This window comes from Oncorhynchus gorbuscha, unplaced genomic scaffold (assembly GCF_021184085.1).
Source record: "Oncorhynchus gorbuscha isolate QuinsamMale2020 ecotype Even-year unplaced genomic scaffold, OgorEven_v1.0 Un_scaffold_4543, whole genome shotgun sequence".
Lineage (NCBI taxonomy): Eukaryota > Metazoa > Chordata > Actinopteri > Salmoniformes > Salmonidae > Oncorhynchus > Oncorhynchus gorbuscha.
The window spans coordinates 13,487-32,214 of record NW_025748538.1 but is presented as its reverse complement, the minus strand read 5'-3'; the positions used below and the strand labels follow the sequence as shown (position 1 = coordinate 32,214).

The window sequence follows — 18,728 nt, the reverse complement described above, 5'->3', positions numbered from 1 at the left end:
TCCCAGTTATTAACCCCTGTACTAGGGACCCTAGTGAGGGAACAGCCAGGCTCTGACTCCCAGTTATTAAACCCTGTACTAGGGACCCTAGTGAGGGAACAGACTCCCAGTTATTTACCCTGTACTAGGGACCCTAGTGAGGGAAGACTCCCAGTTATTAACCCCTGTACTAGGGACCCTAGAGTGAGGGACCAGCCAGGCTGACAGCTGAAGGTCAACACTCAACACATGTTACAGATATTACATCATCTGACCCAGATAACAGTCGGATGAGAAAGGTGTTGACCAGCCAGACAAATCCTTAGCATGCTAGTGTAAATAACAAACTGTACCGCACTGACATTTGCAAACCCACTAAGCAAATAGCACACAACAAGACTTTAAGACTGACCCACAGTATTAAATACAACCGCTTTATACGGTGTCCCTATCGGCAACCACTTCCCTACATAGTGCACTACTTTTACACCGAAGCCCAATGGACTCTGGTCAAAAGTAGTGCACGACACAGGAAATAGGTAGTGATTTGAGAAGCAGCCGGTGATCCGACTGACTCACCTGCGATGCAGTGACTCGGAGAACTTCAGACTGGCGTAGATGAACTCTTTGACCTGAACGTAGATCTGAGGCACAGACTGAGACATCGGTAGCTTCTTTGGAAAGTCTTGCTGTTGGGGCGACAACAAATACAACCCAGGTCATTTAACTGAACCCCTAGGACCTCTATAAGGAGCATATAGACTGTTGACTTTACAACCCAGGTTATTTAACCCCTAGGACCTCTATAAGGAGCATATAGACAGTTGACATTCCAACCCAGGTTATTTAACCCCTAGGACCTCTATAAGGAGCATATAGACAGTTGACTTTCCAACCCAGGTTATTTAACCCCTAGGACCTCTATAAGGAGCATATAGACAGTTGACTTTCCAACCCAGGTTATTTAACCCCTAGGACCTCTATAAGGAGCATATAGACTGTTGACTTTACAACCCAGGTTATTTAACCCCTAGGACCTCTATAAGGAGCATATAGACTGTTGACTTTACAACCCAGGTTATTTAACCCCTAGGACCTCTATAAGGAGCATATAGACTGTTGACTTTACAACCCAGGTTATTTAACCCCTAGGACCTCTATAAGGAGCATATAGACTGTTGACTTTTACAACCCAGGTTATTTAACCCCTAGGACCTCTATAAGGAGCATATAGACTGTTGACTTTACAACCCAGGTTATTTAACCCCTAGGACCTCTATAAGGAGCACACAGACCGTTGACTTTACAACCCAGGTTATTTAACCCCTAGCACCTCTATAAGGAGCATATAGACTGTTGACTTTTACAACCCAGGTTATTTAACCCTAGGACCTCTATAAGGAGCATATAGACAGTTGACTTTACAACCCAGGTTATTTAACCCCTAGGACCTCTATAAGGAGCATATAGACAGTTGACATTCCCATCGCATCTTGATGTCGTGAAGTTAGTCCGTTTTTACAATAAAGGGTGTTGAATGAATGGACAAACCTTTTCAATTTCTGCGTCGTGGAAGGGGAATCTACTAACGACAGACTTGTACTCTTCTTCAGTGTCTACGGGGATAGGGCTGTAGTTGTCCAGTTCAAAGACCTCCCTGAACACCAGAGCCCATTTCTTCAGCAGCGTTTCATTGTACTGGTCTCTGATCTCAAACAGCAGGTCAAACAGTCTGTTCACTGGGTAGCCATAACCCTGGAGAGAGAGAGGGAGGTTACAAACCAGAGGCATCACAATCTGCTCCACTGGTTAATGACCAAACTGCTTGGGTATTGGATCAGGATCCCCCATTAGCTGTTGTGAAAGCAGCAGCTACTCTTCCTGGGGTCCACGCAGAACACAGAACACAGGACATGGAACACAGAACACAGGACATGGAACACAGAACACAGAACACGGAACACAGAACATGACATAATACAGAACATTAACAGACAACAACAGCTGCTTCACTCATACCTTATAAGAGCTCTAGGTTTAATTCATACTATCTTATCACCCAGTCTGAAGAGCTGGACAAGACTCACCTGTAATGTGTCTGCAAATATGACAATGAGGTTCTTCAGCTGCAGCACCAGGTCAGGATCGCTGCAGTACGACTGGAAAAGAAGACAGGGGGGGTGGAAGTCCGTCACAATCAAAAGGGAAAAGGAAAGTGTTACTCCCAGCCTTCTGGGTGAGGTAAGGGTTTATCTAGAAACCTTGGTGTCAGGGATGGTAAGGGTTTATCTAGAAACCTTGGTGTTAAGAATGGTAAGGGTTTATCTAGAAGCCTTGGTGTCAGGAATGGTAAGGGTTTATCTAGAAACCTTGGTGTTAGGAATGGTAAGGGTTTAGTGTCTCCTGACCCCTCCTGTCTCAGCCTCCAGTATTTATGCTGCAGTAGTTTGTGTCGGGGGGCTAGGGTCAGTTTGTTATATCTGGAGTACTTCTCCTGTCCTATTCGGTGTCCTGTGTGAATCTAAGTGTGCGTTCTCTAATTCTCTCCTTCTCTCTTTCTTTCTCTCTCTCGGAGGACCTGAGCCCTAGGACCATGCCCCAGGACTACCTGACATGATGACTCCTTGCTGTCCCCAGTCCACCTGGCCATGCTGCTGCTCCAGTTTCAACTGGCCTGGGCCCTAGGACCATGTCCCAGGACTACCTGACATGATGACTCCTTGCTGTCCCCAGTCCACCTGGCCATGCTGCTGCTCCAGTTTCAACTGTTCTGCCTTACTATTATTCAACCATGCTGGTCATTTATGAACATTTGAACATCTTGGCCACGTTCTGTTATAATCTCTACCCGGCACAGCCAGAAGAGGACTGGCCACCCCACATAGCCTGGTTCCTCTCTAGGTTTCTTCCTAGGTTTTGGCCTTTCTAGGGAGTTTTTCCTAGCCACCGTGCTTTTACACCTGCATTGTTTGCTGTTTGGGGTTTTAGGCTGGGTTTCTGTACAGCACTTTGAGATATCAGCTGATGTACGAAGGGCTATATAAATACAATTTGATTTGATTTGATTTAGGTGAATGGATGATCTCCGCATGTATGGTTCCCACCGTGAAGCATGGAAGAGGAGGTGTGATGGTGCTTCGCTGGTGATACTGAAGAGGCTATATTGTAGAGGCTGTTTATACAGAAAATTGGTATTACGACTGGAAAAGAAGACAGGGGGGGTGGAAGTCCGTCACAATCAAAAGGGAAAAGGAAAGTGTTACTCCCAGCCTTCTGGGTGAGGTAAGGGTTTATCTAGAAGCCTTGGTGTCAGGAATGGTAAGGGTTTATCTAGAAACCTTGGTGTTAGGAATGGTAAGGGTTTATCTAGAAGCCTTGGTGTTAGGAATGGTAAGGGCTTATCTAGAAACCTTGGTGTTAGGAATGGTAAGGGTTTATCTAGAAGCCTTGGTGTTAGGAATGGTAAGGGTTTATCTAGAAGCCTTGGTGTTAGGAATGGTAAGGGCTTATCTAGAAACCTTGGTGTTAGGAATGGTAAGGGTTTATCTAGAAGCCTTGGTGTTAGGAATGGTAAGGGCTTATCTAGAAGCCTTGGTGTTAGGAATGGTAAGTGGTATCTAGAAGCCTTGGTGTTAGGAATGATAAGTGGTATCTAGAAGCCTTGGTGTTAGGAATGATAAGTGGTATCTAGGCCCTTGTTCCTGGCAGGCCCTCCCAGTGAGCAGCATTGAGCAGGGCTCCACTGGTCTAATGAAGACCTCAGGGCATTGCAGCCCGATGGGGACAGACTGGCCCCATGGGGACAGACTGGCCCCATGGAGACAGACTGGCCCCATGGAGACAGACTGGCCTCATGGGGACAGACTGGCCTCATGGGGACAGACTGGCCTCATGGGGACAGACTGGCCTCATGGGGACAGATTGGCCTCATGGAGACAGACTGGCCTCATGGAGACAGACTGGCCTCATGGGGACAGACTGGCCTCATGGGGACAGACTGGCCTCATGGGGACAGACTGGCCTCATGGGGACAGACTGGCCTCATGGAGACAGACTGGCCTCATGGGGACAGACTGGCCTCATGGGGACAGACTGGCCTCATGGAGACAGACTGGCCTCATGGAGACAGACTGGCCTCATGGAGACAGACTGGCCTCATGGGGACAGATTGGCCTCATGGGGACAGACTGGCCTCATGGAGACAGACTGGCCTCATGGAGACAGACTGGCCTCATGGGGACAGACTGGCCTCATGGGGACAGATTGATGGGGACAGACTGGCCTCATGGGGACAGATTGATGGGGACAGACTGGCCTCATGGAGACAGACTGGCCTCATGGGGACAGACTGGCCTCATGGGGACAGACTGGCCTCATGGAGACAGACTGGCCTCATGGGGACAGATTGGCCTCATGGGGACAGACTGGCCTCATGGGGACAGATTGGCCTCATGGGGACAGACTGGCCTCATGGGGACAGACTGGCCTCATGGGGACAGACTGGCCTCATGGGGACAGACTGGCCTCATGGGGACAGACTGGCCTCATGGAGACAGACTGGCCTCATGGGGACAGATTGATGGGGACAGACTGGCCTCATGGGGACAGACTGGCCTCATGGGGACAGATTGATGGGGACAGACTGGAACAAGAACGGCAGTTGAACTAGTGTGACTATGGTAACAGGGCTGTGAGCTCAGAGGTGTGGAGAAAGAGGCATCAGGGGCGGTTGGACATCAGCCAGGGATGATGGTGGTGATATCCCAGGGATGATGGTGGTGATATCCCAGGGATGAGGGTGGTGATATCCCAGGGATGAGGGTGGTGATATCCCAGGGATGAGGGTGGTGATATCCCAGGGATGAGGGTGGTGATATCCCAGGGATGAGGGTGGTGTTATCCCAGGGATGATGGTGGTGATATCCCAGGGATGATGGTGGTGATATCCCAGGGATGATGGTGGTGATATCCCAGGGATGAGGGTGGTGATATCCCAGGGATGAGGGTGGTGATATCCCAGGGATGAGGGTGGTGATATCCCAGGGATGATGGTGGTGATATCCCAGGGATGAGGGTGGTGATATCCCAGGGATGAGGGTGGTGATATCCCAAGGATGAGGGTGGTGATATCCCAGGGATGAGGGTGGTGATATCCCAGGGATGAGGGTGGTGATATCCCAGGGATGAGGGTGATGATATCCCAGGGATGAGGGTGGTGATATCCCAGCGATGAGGGTGGTGATATCCCAGGGATGATGGTGGTGATATCCCAGGGATGAGGGTGGTGATATCCCAGGGATGATGGTGGTGATATCCCAGGGATGATGGTGGTGATATCCCAGGGATGATGGTGGTGATATCCCAGGGATGATGGTGGTGATATCCCAGGGATGAGGGTGGTGATATCCCAGGGATGATGGTGGTGATATCCCAGAGATGATGGTGGTGATATCCCAGGGATGATGGTGGTGATATCCCAGGGATGAAGGTGGTGATATCCCAGGGGTGATGCTACCCTGGTCCTCTCCCACTAAGAGACTTTAGCCCCCTGCTAGGGTTAGTGTGACTGCTACCCTGGTCCTCTCCCACTGATAACAGGCTTTAGCCCCCTGCTAGGACACTTTCAATGGTAAAAAGACACAGGGCTGAGCACTCCATGACCCCACAGACCTTGTCGAGCCAGGACACTCACTCCCCCTCACGTCCAGGGGTGTGTGTGTGTACTCACAGAGTGTGGTTGTGTGTGTGTGTGTACTCACAGAGTGTGGTTGTGTATTTAGTGTGTGTGTGTGTGTGTGTGTGTGTGTGTGTGTGTGTGTGTGTGTGTGTGTGTGTGTGTGTGTGTGTGTGTGTGTGTGTGTGTGTGTGTGTGTGTGTGTGTGTGTGTGTGTGTGTGTGTGTGTGTGTGTGTGTACTCACAGAGTGTGGTTGTGTATTTAGTGTGTGTGTGTGTGTACTCACAGAGTGTGTGTGTGTGTGTACTCACAGAGTGTGTGCGGAGCACGGCAGTGATCTTAGACAGGGCCATGTTCCACAGTTCCTCAGTAAAGGCTCTGGTTAACAGTCCCTGTGTGGAGTGCAGAACGTGGTCCTCCACCAGGAAGAAGCCTACGATCTGATTGAAGTAGCGCCGGTAACCCTCCACGGTCTCCTGCTGGACCAGGAAACAACATTATAGACAGAGGAGGGGAACTACTGACCAGGAAACAACATTATAGACAGAGGAGGGGAACTACTGACCAGGAAACAACATTATAGACAGAGGAGGGGAACTACTGACCAGGAAACAACATTATAGACAGAGGAGGGGAACTACTGACCAGGAAACAACATTATAGACAGAGGAGGGGAACTACTGACCAGGAAACAACATTATAGACAGAGGAGGGGAACTACTGACCAGGAAACAACATTATAGACAGAGGAGGGGAACTACTGATCAGGGAACAACATTATAGACAGAGGAGGGGAACTACTGACCAGGAAACAACATTATAGACAGAGGAGGGGAACTACTGATCAGGGAACAAGAGGAGGGGAACACAGAGACAGAGAGAGGAGGGGAACAGAGGGAGGAGGGGAACAGAGGGAGGAGGGGAACAGATAGAGGAGGGGAACAGATAGAGGAGGGGAACAGATAAAAAGGGGAACAGATAGAGGAGGGGAACAGATAGAGGAGGGGAACAGATAAAGAGGGGAACAGATAGAGAGGGGAACAGATAGAGAGGGGAACAGATAGAGAGGGGAACAGATAGAGAGGGAAACAGACAGAGAGGGGAACAGATAGAGAGGGGAACAGATAGAGAGGGGAACAGATAGAGAGGGGAACAGATAGAGAGGGAACAGATAGAGAGGGGAACAGATAGAGAGGGAAACAGACAGAGAGGGGAACAGATAGAGAGGGGAACAGATAGAGAGGGGAACAGATAGAGAGGGGAACAGATAGAGAGGGGAACCCTCCTCACCATGTTAGACTGGGGAACAGATAGAGAGGGGAACAGATAGAGAGGGGAACCCTCCTCACCATGTTAGACTGGGGAACAGATAGAGAGGGGAACAGATAGAGAGGGGAACAGATAGACAGGGGAACAGATAGAGAGGGGAACAGATAGAGAGGGGAACCCTCCTCACCATGTTAGACTGGGGAACAGATAGAGAGGGGAACAGATAGAGAGGGGAACAGATAGAGAGGGGAACAGATAGAGAGGGGAACAGAGGGATGTAGAAGAGAAAGAATGAAGGGCGGGTTGTGTCCCTCCTCACCATGTTAGACTGGGGAACAGATAGAGAAGGGGACAGATAGAGAGGGGAACAGATAGAGGGGAACAGATAGAGAGGGGAACCCTCCTCACCATGTTAGACTGGGGAACAGATAGAGAGGGGAACAGATAGAGAGGGGAACAGATAGAGAGGGGAACCCTCCTCACCATGTTAGACTGGGGAACAGATAGAGAGGGGAACAGATAGAGAGGGGAACAGATAGAGGGGAACCCTCCTCACCATGTTAGACTGGGGAACAGATAGAGAGGGGAACAGATAGAGGGGAACAGATAGAGAGGGAAACAGACAGAGAGGGGAACAGATAGAGAGGGGAACAGATAGAGAGGGGAACAGATAGAGAGGGGAACCCTCCTCACCATGTTAGACTGGGGAACAGATAGAGAGGGGAACAGATAGAGAGGGGAACCCTCCTCACCATGTTAGACTGGGGAACAGATAGAGAGGGGAACAGATAGAGAGGGGAACAGATAGACAGGGGAACAGATAGAGAGGGGAACAGATAGAGAGGGAAACAGACAGAGAGGGGAACAGATAGAGAGGGGAACAGATAGAGAGGGGAACAGATAGAGAGGGGAACAGATAGAGAGGGGAACAGATAGAGAGGGAAACAGACAGAGAGGGGAACAGATAGAGAGGGGAACAGATAGAGAGGGGAACAGATAGAGAGGGGAACAGATAGAGAGGGGAACCCTCCTCACCATGTTAGACTGGGGAACAGATAGAGAGGGGAACCCTCCTCAGCATGTTAGACTGGGGAACAGATAGAGAGGGGAACAGATAGAGAGGGGAACAGATAGAGAGGGGAACAGATAGAGAGGGGAACAGAGGGATGTAGAAGAGAAAGAATGAAGGGCGGGTTGTGTCCCTCCTCACCATGTTAGACTGGGGAACAGATAGAGAAGGGGACAGATAGAGAGGGGAACAGATAGAGGGGAACAGATAGAGAGGGGAACCCTCCTCACCATGTTAGACTGGGGAACAGATAGAGAGGGGAACAGATAGAGAGGGGAACAGATAGAGGGGAACAGATAGAGAGGGGAACAGATAGAGAGGGGAACAGATAGAGAGGGGAACAGATAGAGAGGGGAACCCTCCTCACCATGTTAGACTGGGGAACAGATAGAAAGGGGAACAGATAGAGAGGGGAACAGATAGAGAGGGGAACAGATAGAGAGGGGAACCCTCCTCACCATGTTAGACTGGGGAACAGATAGAAAGGGGAACAGATAGAAAGGGGAACAGATAGAGGGGAACAGATAGAAAGGGGAACAGATAGAGAGGGGAACAGATAGAGAGGGGAACAGATAGAGAGGGGAACAGAGGGATGTAGAAGAGAAAGAATGACCCTCCTCACCATGTTAGACTGGGGAACAGATAGAGAAGGGGACAGATAGAGAGGGGAACAGATAGAGAGGGGAACAGATAGAGAGGGGAACAGATAGAGAGGGGAACCCTCCTCACCATGTTAGACTGGGGAACAGATAGAGAGGGGAACAGATAGAGAGGGGAACAGATAGAGAGGGGAACCCTCCTCACCATGTTAGACTGGGGAACAGATAGAGAGGGGAACAGATAGAGGGGAACAGATAGAGAGGGAAACAGACAGAGAGGGGAACAGATAGAGAGGGGAACAGATAGAGAGGGGAACAGATAGAGAGGGGAACAGATAGAGAGGGGAACCCTCCTCACCATGTTAGACTGGGGAACAGATAGAGAGGGGAACAGATAGAGAGGGGAACCCTCCTCACCATGTTAGACTGGGGAACAGATAGAGAGGGGAACAGATAGAGGGGAACAGATAGACAGAACAGATAGGGGAACAGATAGAGAGGGAACAGACAGAGAGGGGAACAGATAGAGAGGGGAACAGATAGAGAGGGAACAGATAGAGAGGGGAACAGATAGAGAGGGAACAGATAGAACAGATAGAGGGAACAGACAGAGAGGGGAACAGATAGAGAGGGGAACAGATAGAGGGGGGAACAGATAGAGAGGGAACAGATAGAGAGGGAACCCTCCTCACCATGTTAGACTGGGGAACAGATAGAGAGGGAACCCTCCTCACCATGTTAGACTGGGGAACAGATAGAGAGGGGAACAGATAGAGAGGGGAACAGATAGAGAGGGGAACAGATAGAGAGGGGAACAGAGGGATGTAGAAGAGAAAGAATGAAGGGCGGGTTGTGTCCCTCCTCACCATGTTAGACTGGGGAACAGATAGAGAAGGGGACAGATAGAGAGGGGAACAGATAGAGGGGAACAGATAGAGAGGGGAACCCTCCTCACCATGTTAGACTGGGGAACAGATAGAGAGGGGAACAGATAGAGAGGGGAACAGATAGAGAGGGGAACCCTCCTCACCATGTTAGACTGGGGAACAGATAGAGAGGGGAACAGATAGAGAGGGGAACAGATAGAGAGGGGAACCCTCCTCACCATGTTAGACTGGGGAACAGATAGAGAGGGGAACAGATAGAGGGGAACAGATAGAGAGGGGAACAGATAGAGAGGGGAACAGATAGAGAGGGGAACAGATAGAGAGGGGAACCCTCCTCACCATGTTAGACTGGGGAACAGATAGAAAGGGGAACAGATAGAGAGGGGAACAGATAGAGAGGGGAACAGATAGAGAGGGGAACCCTCCTCACCATGTTAGACTGGGGAACAGATAGAAAGGGGAACAGATAGAAAGGGGAACAGATAGAGGGGAACAGATAGAAAGGGGAACAGATAGAGAGGGGAACAGATAGAGAGGGGAACAGATAGAGAGGGGAACAGAGGGATGTAGAAGAGAAAGAATGAAGGGCTGGTTGTGTCCCTCCTCACCATGTTAGACTGGGGAACAGATAGAGAAGGGGACAGATAGAGAGGGGAACAGATAGAGGGAACAGATAGAGAGGGGAACAGATAGAGAGGGGAACAGATAGAGAGGGGAACAGATAGAGAGGGGAACAGATAGAGGGGAACAGATAGAGAGGGGAACAGATAGAGAGGGGAACCCTCCTCACCATGTTAGACTGGGGAACAGATAGAGAGGGGAACAGATAGAGAGGGGAACAGATAGAGAGGGGAACATATAGAGAGGGGAACCCTCCTCACCATGTTAGACTGGGGAACAGATAGAGAGGGGAACAGATAGAGAGGGGAACAGATAGAGAGGGGAACCCTCCTCACCATGTTAGACTGGGGAAGAGATAGAAAGGGGAACAGATAGAAAGGGGAACAGATAGAGAGGGGAACAGATAGAAAGGGGAACAGATAGAGAGGGGAACAGATAGAGAGGGGAACAGATAGAGAGGGGAACAGATAGAGAGGGGAACAGATAGAGAGGGGAACAGAGGGATGTAGAAGAGAAAGAATGAAGGGCTGGTTGTGTCCCTCCTCACCATGTTAGACTGGGGAACAGATAGAGAAGGGGACAGATAGAGAGGGGAACAGATAGAGGGGAACAGATAGAGAGGGGAACAGATAGAGAGGGGAACAGATAGAGAGGGGAACAGATAGAGAGGGGAACCCTCCTCACCATGTTAGCCTGGGGAACAGATAGAGAGGGGAACAGATAGAGAGGGGAACATATAGAGAGGGGAACACTCCTCACCTTGTTAGACTGGGGAACAGATAGAGAGGGGAACAGATAGAGAGGGGAACCCTCCTCACCATGTTAGACTGGGGAACAGATAGAGAGGGGAACAGATAGAGAGGGGAACAGATAGAGAGGGGAACAGATAGAGAGGGGAACAGATAGAGAGGGGAACAGATAGAGAGGGGAACCCTCCTCACCATGTTAGACTGGGGAACAGATAGAGAGGGGAACAGATAGAGAGGGGAACAGATAGAGAGGGGAACCCTCCTCACCATGTTAGACTGGGGAACAGATAGAGAGGGGAACAGATAGAGAGGGAACAGATAGAGAGGGGAACAGATAGAGAGGGGAACCCTCCTCACCATGTTAGACTGGGGAACAGATAGAGAGGGGAACAGATAGAGAGGGGAACAGATAGAGAGGGGAACAGATAGAGAGGGGAACATATAGAGAGGGGAACAGATAGAGAGGGGAACAGATAGAGAGGGGAACCCTCCTCACCATGTTAGACTGGGGAACAGATAGAGAGGGGAACAGATAGAGAGGGGAACAGATAGAGAGGGGAACATATAGAGAGGGGAACAGATAGAGAGGGGAACCCTCCTCACCATGTTAGACTGGGGAACAGATAGAAAGGGGAACAGATAGAGAGGGGAACAGATAGAGAGGGGAACAGATAGAGAGGGGAACCCTCCTCACCATGTTAGACTGGGGAACAGATAGAGGGGAACCCTCCTCACCATGTTAGACTGGGGAACAGATAGAGAGGGGAATAGATAGAGAGGGGAACAAATAGAGAGGGGAACAGATAGAGAGGGGAACAGATAGAGAGGGGAACAGATAGAGAGGGGAACAGATAGAGAGGGGAACAGATAGAGAGGGGAACAGATAGAGAGGGGAACAGATAGAGAGGGGAACAGATAGAGGGGGGAACAGATAGAGGGGAACAGAGAGAGAGGGGAACAGAGAGAGAGGGTCACAGATAGAGAGGGTAACAGATAGAGAGGGGAACAGATAGAGAGGGGAACAGATAGAGAGGGGAACAGATAGAGAGGGGAACCCTCCTCACCATGTTAGACTGGGGAACAGATAGAGAGGGGAACAGATAGAGAGGGGAACAGATAGAGAGGGGAACCCTCCTCACCATGTTAGACTGGGGAACAGATAGAGAGGGGAACATATAGAGAGGGGAACACTCCTCACCTTGTTAGACTGGGGAACAGATAGAGAGGGGAACAGATAGAGAGGGGAACCCTCCTCACCATGTTAGACTGGGGAACAGATAGAGAGGGGAACAGATAGAGAGGGGAACAGATAGAGAGGGGAACAGATAGAGAGGGGAACAGATAGAGAGGGGAACAGATAGAGAGTGGAACAGATAGAGAGGGGAACCCTCCTCACCATGTTAGACTGGGGAACAGATAGAGAGGGGAACAGATAGAGAGGGGAACAGATAGAGAGGGGAACCCTCCTCACCATGTTAGACTGGGGAACAGATAGAGAGGGGAACAGATAGAGAGGGGAACCCTCCTCACCATGTTAGACTGGGGAACAGATAGAGAGGGGAACAGATAGAGAGGGGAACAGATAGAGAGGGGAACATATAGAGAGGGGAACATATAGAGAGGGGAACAGATAGAGAGGGGAACAGATAGAGAGGGGAACAGATAGAGAGGGGAACCCTCCTCACCATGTTAGACTGGGGAACAGATAGAGAGGGGAACAGATAGAGAGGGGAACAGATAGAGAGGGGAACATATAGAGAGGGGAACAGATAGAGAGGGGAACCCTCCTCACCATGTTAGACTGGGGAACAGATAGAGAGGGGAACAGATAGAGAGGGGAACAGATAGAGAGGGGAACCCTCCTCACCATGTTAGACTGGGGAACAGATAGAAAGGGGAACAGATAGAGAGGGGAACAAATAGAGAGGGGAACAGATAGAGAGGGGAACAGATAGAGAGGGGAACAGATAGAGAGGGGAACAGATAGAGAGGGGAACAGATAGAGAGGGGAACAGATAGAGAGGGGAACAGATAGAGAGGGGAACAGATAGAGAGGGGAACAGATAGAGGGGAACAGAGAGAGAGGGTCACAGATAGAGAGGGGAACAGATAGAGAGGGGAACAGATAGAGAGGGTAACAGATAGAGAGGGGAACAGATAGAGAGGGGAACAGATAGAGAGGGGAACCCTCCTCACCATGTTAGACTGGGGAACAGATAGAGAGGGGAACAGATAGAGAGGGGAACAGATAGAGAGGGGAACCCTCCTCACCATGTTAGACTGGGGAACAGATAGAGAGGGGAACAGATAGAGGGGAACAGATAGAGAGGGGAACAGATAGAGAGGGGAACAGATAGAGAGGGGAACCCTCCTCACCATGTTAGACTGGGGAACAGATAGAAAGGGGAACAGATAGAGAGGGGAACAGATAGAGAGGGGAACCCTCCTCACCATGTTAGACTGGGGAACAGATAGAAAGGGGAACAGATAGAAAGGGGAACAGATAGAGAGGGGAACAGATAGAGAGGGGAACAGATAGAGAGGGGAACAGATAGAGAGGGGAACCCTCCTCACCATGTTAGACTGGGGAACAGATAGAGAGGGGAACAGATAGAGAGGGGAACAGATAGAGAGGGGAACCCTCCTCACCATGTTAGACTGGGGAACAGATAGAGAGGGGAACAGATAGAAAGGGGAACAGATAGAGAGGGGAACAGATAGAGAGGGGAACAGATAGAGAGGGGAACCCTCCTCAACATGTTAGACTGGGGAACAGATAGAGAGGGGAACCCTCCTCACCATGTTAGACTGGGGAACAGATAGAGAGGGGAAGAGATAGAGAGGGGAACAAATAGAGAGGGGAACAGATAGAGAGGGGAACAGATAGAGAGGGGAACATATAGAGAGGGGAACAGATAGAGAGGGGAACAGATAGAGAGGGGAACAGATAGAGAGGGGAACAGATAGAGAGGGGAACAGATAGAGAGGGGAACATATAGAGAGGGGAACAGATAGAGAGGGGAACAGATAGAGAGGGGAACAGATAGAGAGGGGAACAGATAGAGAGGGGAACAGATAGAGGGGAACAGAGAGAGAGGGTCAGAGAGAAAGAGGGGAACAGATAGAGAGGGGAACAGATAGAGAGGGGAACAGATAGAGAGGGGAACAGATAGAGAGGGGAACCCTCCTCACCATGTTAGACTGGGGAACAGATAGAGAGGGGAACAGATAGAGAGGGGAACAGATAGAGAGGGGAACCCTCCTCACCATGTTAGACTGGGGAACAGATAGAGAGGGGAACAGATAGAGGGGAACAGATAGAGAGGGAACAGATAGAGAGGGGAACAGATAGAGAGGGGAACCCTCCTCACCATGTTAGACTGGGGAACAGATAGAAAGGGGAACAGATAGAGAGGGGAACAGATAGAGAGGGGAACAGATAGAGAGGGGAACAGATAGAGAGGGGAACAGATAGAGAGGGGAACAGATAGAGGGGGGAACAGATAGAGGGGAACAGAGAGAGAGGGGAACAGAGAGAGAGGGTCACAGATAGAGAGGGGAACAGATAGAGAGGGGAACAGATAGAGAGGGGAACAGATAGAGAGGGGAACCCTCCTCACCATGTTAGACTGGGGAACAGATAGAGAGGGGAACAGATAGAGAGGGGAACAGATAGAGAGGGGAACCCTCCTCACCATGTTAGACTGGGGAACAGATAGAGAGGGGAACAGATAGAGAGGGGAACATATAGAGAGGGGAACACTCCTCACCTTGTTAGACTGGGGAACAGATAGAGAGGGGAACAGATAGAGAGGGGAACCCTCCTCACCATGTTAGACTGGGGAACAGATAGAGAGGGGAACAGATAGAGAGGGGAACAGATAGAGAGGGGAACAGATAGAGAGGGGAACAGATAGAGAGGGGAACAGATAGAGAGTGGAACAGATAGAGAGGGGAACCCTCCTCACCATGTTAGACTGGGGAACAGATAGAGAGGGAACAGATAGAGAGGGGAACAGATAGAGAGGGGAACCCTCCTCACCATGTTAGACTGGGGAACAGATAGAGAGGGGAACAGATAGAGAGGGGAACAGATAGAGAGGGGAACCCTCCTCACCATGTTAGACTGGGGAACAGATAGAGAGGGGAACAGATAGAGAGGGGAACAGATAGAGAGGGGAACATATAGAGAGGGGAACAGATAGAGAGGGGAACAGATAGAGAGGGGAACAGATAGAGAGGGGAACCCTCCTCACCATGTTAGACTGGGGAACAGATAGAGAGGGGAACAGATAGAGAGGGGAACAGATAGAGAGGGGAACATATAGAGAGGGGAACAGATAGAGAGGGAACCCTCCTCACCATGTTAGACTGGGGAACAGATAGAGAGGGAACAGATAGAGAGGGGAACAGATAGAGAGGGGAACCCTCCTCACCATGTTAGACTGGGGAACAGATAGAAAGGGGAACAGATAGAGAGGGGAACAGATAGAGAGGGGAACCCTCCTCACCATGTTAGACTGGGGAACAGATAGAGAGGGGAACCCTCCTCACCATGTTAGACTGGGGAACAGATAGAGAGGGGAACAGATAGAGGGGAACAAATAGAGAGGGGAACAGATAGAGAGGGGAACAGATAGAGGGGAACAGATAGAGAGGGGAACAGATAGAGAGGGGAACAGATAGAGAGGGGAACAGATAGAGAGGGGAACAGATAGAGAGGGGAACAGATAGAGAGGGGAACATATAGAGAGGGGAACAGATAGAGAGGGGAACAGATAGAGAGGGAACAGATAGAGAGGGAACAGATAGAGAGGGGAACAGATAGAGGGGAACAGAGAGAGAGGGTCAGAGAGAAAGAGGGAACAGATAGAGAGGGGAACAGATAGAGAGGGGAACAGATAGAGAGGGGAACAGATAGAGAGGGGAACAAATAGAGAGGGGAACAGATAGAGAGGGGAACAGATAGAGAGGGGAACAGATAGAGAGGGGAACAGATAGAGAGGGGAACAGATAGAGAGGGGAACAGATAGAGAGGGGAACATATAGAGAGGGGAACAGATAGAGAGGGGAACAGATAGAGAGGGGAACAGATAGAGAGGGGAACAGATAGAGAGGGGAACAGATAGAGGGGAACAGAGAGAGAGGGTCAGAGAGAAAGAGGGGAACAGATAGAGAGGGGAACAGATAGAGAGGGGAACAGATAGAGAGGGGAACAGATAGAGAGGGGAACCCTCCTCACCATGTTAGACTGGGGAACAGATAGAGAGGGGAACAGATAGAGAGGGGAACAGATAGAGAGGGGAACCCTCCTCACCATGTTAGACTGGGGAACAGATAGAGAGGGGAACAGATAGAGGGGAACAGATAGAGAGGGGAACAGATAGAGAGGGGAACAGATAGAGAGGGGAACCCTCCTCACCATGTTAGACTGGGGAACAGATAGAAAGGGGAACAGATAGAGAGGGGAACAGATAGAGAGGGGAACAGATAGAGAGGGGAACAGATAGAGAGGGGAACAGATAGAGGGGGGAACAGATAGAGGGGAACAGAGAGAGAGGGGAACAGAGAGAGAGGGTCACAGATAGAGAGGGGAACAGATAGAGAGGGGAACAGATAGAGATGGGAACAGATAGAGAGGGGAACCCTCCTCACCATGTTAGACTGGGGAACAGATAGAGAGGGGAACAGATAGAGAGGGGAACAGATAGAGAGGGGAACCCTCCTCACCATGTTAGACTGGGGAACAGATAGAGAGGGGAACAGATAGAGAGGGGAACATATAGAGAGGGGAACACTCCTCACCATGTTAGACTGGGGAACAGATAGAGAGGGGAACAGATAGAGAGGGGAACCCTCCTCACCATGTTAGACTGGGGAACAGATAGAGAGGGGAACAGATAGAGAGGGGAACAGATAGAGAGGGGAACAGATAGAGAGGGGAACAGATAGAGAGGGGAACAGATAGAGAGTGGAACAGATAGAGAGGGGAACCCTCCTCACCATGTTAGACTGGGGAACAGATAGAGAGGGGAACAGATAGAGAGGGGAACAGATAGAGAGGGGAACCCTCCTCACCATGTTAGACTGGGGAACAGATAGAGAGGGGAACAGATAGAGAGGGGAACAGATAGAGAGGGGAACCCTCCTCACCATGTTAGACTGGGGAACAGATAGAGAGGGGAACAGATAGAGAGGGGAACAGATAGAGAGGGGAACATATAGAGAGGGGAACAGATAGAGAGGGGAACAGATAGAGAGGGGAACAGATAGAGAGGGGAACCCTCCTCACCATGTTAGACTGGGGAACAGATAGAGAGGGGAACAGATAGAGAGGGGAACAGATAGAGAGGGGAACATATAGAGAGGGGAACAGATAGAGAGGGGAACCCTCCTCACCATGTTAGACTGGGGAACAGATAGAGAGGGGAACAGATAGAGAGGGGAACAGATAGAGAGGGGAACCCTCCTCACCATGTTAGACTGGGGAACAGATAGAAAGGGGAACAGATAGAGAGGGGAACAGATAGAGAGGGGAACCCTCCTCACCATGTTAGACTGGGGAACAGATAGAGAGGGGAACCCTCCTCACCATGTTAGACTGGGGAACAGATAGAGAGGGGAACAGATAGAGAGGGGAACAAATAGAGAGGGGAACAGATAGAGAGGGGAACAGATAGAGAGGGGAACAGATAGAGAGGGGAACAGATAGAGAGGGGAACAGATAGAGAGGGGAACAGATAGAGAGGGGAACAGAGAGAGGGGATCACAGATAGAGGGGAACAGAGAGAGAGGGTCACAGATAGAGAGGGGAACAGATAGAGAGGGGAACAGATAGAGAGGGGAACAGATAGAGAGGGGAACAGATAGAGAGGGGAACAGATAGAGAGGGGAACCCTCCTCACCATGTTAGACTGGGGAACAGATAGAGAGGGAACAGATAGAGAGGGGAAACAGATAGAGAGGGGAACCCTCCTCACCATGTTAGACTGGGGAACAGATAGAGAGGGAACAGATAGAGGGGAACAGATAGAGAGGGGAACAGATAGAGAGGGGAACAGATAGAGAGGGGAACCCTCCTCACCATGTTAGACTGGGGAACAGATAGAAAGGGGAACAGATAGAGAGGGGAACAGATAGAGAGGGGAACCCTCCTCACCATGTTAGACTGGGGAACAGATAGAAAGGGGAACAGATAGAAAGGGAACAGATAGAGAGGGGAACAGATAGAGAGGGGAACAGATAGAGAGGGGAACAGATAGAGAGGGGAACAGATAGAGAGGGGAACCCTCCTCACCATGTTAGACTGGGGAACAGATAGAGAGGGGAACAGATAGAGAGGGGAACCCTCCTCACCATGTTAGACTGGGGAACAGATAGAGAGGGGAACAGATAGAAAGGGGAACAGATAGAGAGGGGAACAGATAGAGAGGGGAACAGATAGAGAGGGGAACAGATAGAGAGGGGAACCCTCCTCACCATGTTAGACTGGGGAACAGATAGAGAGGGGAAGAGATAGAGAGGGGAACAAATAGAGAGGGGAACAAATAGAGAGGGGAACAGATAGAGAGGGGAACAGATAGAGAGGGGAACAGATAGAGAGGGGAACAGATAGAGAGGGGAACAGATAGAGAGGGGAACAGATAGAGAGGGGAACATATAGAGAGGGGAACAGATAGAGAGGGGAACAGATAGAGAGGGGAACAGATAGAGAGGGGAACAGATAGAGAGGGGAACAGATAGAGGGGAACAGAGAGAGAGGGTCACAGAGAAAGAGGGGAACAGATAGAGAGGGGAACAGATAGAGAGGGGAACAGATAGAGAGGGGAACAGATAGAGAGGGGAACCCTCCTCACCATGTTAGACTGGGGAACAGATAG

At 50.3% G+C, this 18,728-nt stretch overlaps 1 pseudogene; it reads right to left on the bottom strand.

The window, feature by feature from the left end:
* Positions 1-523: 523 nt before the first annotated feature.
* Positions 524-18,728, bottom strand: part of LOC124028629 — a 30,646-nt pseudogene continuing 12,441 nt past the window's right edge.